Source organism: Nannospalax galili, unplaced genomic scaffold (assembly GCF_000622305.1).
Source record: "Nannospalax galili isolate Female #2095 unplaced genomic scaffold, S.galili_v1.0 scaffold611, whole genome shotgun sequence".
NCBI lineage: Eukaryota > Metazoa > Chordata > Mammalia > Rodentia > Spalacidae > Nannospalax > Nannospalax galili.
Window position 1 is genome coordinate 1,441,694 of NW_008330486.1, and position 2,235 is coordinate 1,443,928.

General features: G+C 42.0%; 1 pseudogene; it reads right to left on the reverse strand.

Annotated features, from left to right (window-relative positions):
- Positions 1–204: 204 nt before the first annotated feature.
- LOC115072871 lies at positions 205–302 on the reverse strand (annotated as a pseudogene).
- Between the last annotated feature and the right edge of the window lie 1,933 nt (positions 303–2,235).

Genomic DNA, 2,235 nt, shown 5'->3' on the forward strand with positions numbered 1-2,235 from the left:
TATGTGATTAGGTTCTGTGAGATAAACGGGCTATTGATCAAAACCCTTTAAACTAGCTGTGATTTATAGGTATATTTTATTTATTTTGTTCCAGGAAAGGATCATTTTTTTAATTCAAGCAACTGCAAATAGAAAACTAGAGAGGGAGCTGGGACAATAATGATTACCCTCTCTCCTACAAAACAAAAGAGTGTGACCCACACAAAATATACGGAAAACTTCATGAACTTGCATGTTGTTCATGTGCAGGAGACATGCTAATCATCTCTATATCATTCCAATTTTATTATGTATATATATATTTAAAAACCTGGGCTAAAGGGAGCTTAGTCAGTAAAAGTGCCTGCCTTGCAAACTTAAGGACCTGAGTTTGAGCCCCAGAACTGATATAAAGAAGCCTAGTGTGACTGTAATCTCAGCACTGGGAAAGTGGAGACAGATCCCTGGGCTTGCTGGCCAGCCAGCGTAGTCTACTTGGTAAGCCTCGGGTCATTGAGAGACCCTGTTTCAAAGAAAAGAATAGTAGACAGCACCTCAGGAACAACCCCTGGGGCTGTTCTCTGGCCTTCATATGTGTACACATACACACATGTACACACAGAGAGAGAACACACAGAATGCACACACCAGATGCATACATACACATGAGCACATGCACACATGCACACATACAGAGAGAGAAAGAGAGAGAACACACAGAATGCACACACACACCAGTTGCATACATACACATGCACATGCACACTCAAAATTAACTCACTGATCCTTCAAACTAAGGGGAATCACAAGCATGAAATACTTAAGCAGAATTCTGAGTAAGCTTGAATCTGCACTTTCCATTGTTTGTCTGGTAGACTTAGAATTCTCCAGGCCAAAACAGTACACTGGTATCAAAACATTCTTGTGACCAATTTAACATCCCTTTCTTTTTTTCCATTTTTTTTTAACTGTGGGGAGAGCATGTGTGGATGAATATGGCTATCAGATAAAATACAGGATGCCGACTTAAGTTCGAGACTCAAAAAAGCAAAAAATAAATTTTGGTATAAGCATGACCTAAATACCTTAAGGAACATTCTTGTTCTAAAAAAAAATTGTTGTTTATCTCAAATTTAACCAGATTTCCTTCATTAAATATAGCAAATTCTAGGGTGAGAACATAAGGGTGACTACGGTAGAAAGTTTAAAACAACTGCATGTTATGTAACAGAAAAACAGTTCTCAAACATGCATATAAATCACTTGACTGTTAGCAAGCCAGTCATGCTGCTAAGATCTGAACAGGACCCCAGATTCTGCATTTCTTTCCTTGTGTGTTAGTGTTTGTGTAGGCACACACAGGCATGTGCATGTGGTGGCCACAGGTCAACCTTGGGTATCATGGCTGAGAGGTTGTCCCCTTGAGTTTCTGTTTGTTTGTTTTGGATTTCTCTATTCTAGTCTATTTATTTTGTTTTGTTTTATTTTATGTGCATTTATGTGTGTTTATCTGCATGTCTGTATGTGTACCACATGTGTTCCTGGTGCCCATAGAGGCAAGAACAGGTTGTTGAATCTCCTGGAACTGTAGTTACAGGCAGTTGTGAGCCATCCTCAGGGGCTGGGAACCAAACCTGGGCCCCTAAGAGAGGCAAGTGTTCTTAACTGCTGAGCCATTTCTCCAGCCACCCCATCCTTTGTGTGGTTTTTGTTTTTGTTTGAGACTGGGTCTCTCACTGACCTGGAACTCACCAAGCAGTCTAGGCTGGCTGGATACAGAGTCACAGGGATCTGCCTGACTAGGGCTGGAGTTACATGCATATACCACCATCCCTGAATTTTTGTTTGTTCTTTAGTGTGAGGTCTGGAGATGGAACTCAGGTCTTCATGCCTGCAAGATAGCATTTTACAGACTGAGCTGTCCGCAGCCCTGAGTCTCCAAGGCTCTCAGTTTGTGCTGATGCTTCAGCTCTGCCTGTGAATGGCTGTAGTAGACACCAGTTTTGAGGGTGGAGGGATTTTATTTGTTGGTTTTGTTGGTTATCCAGCACCTGAATTCTCTGAGTCTTGAAAGAAATTGGTAAACATTGTACATCAGGTACTTCACCATCCTCTCTTGCAGCCTGGGCTTAAGTGCACAGTCTACCCTCCACTAGTCCAGAGCACTGGCACGGTCTCAAGTCAGGAACTAGTAACACAAAGGAAGAAGCAATGGCAGTCAGTCTTCTCTCTTGCAGCAGTGCCACTGTGCCCCAG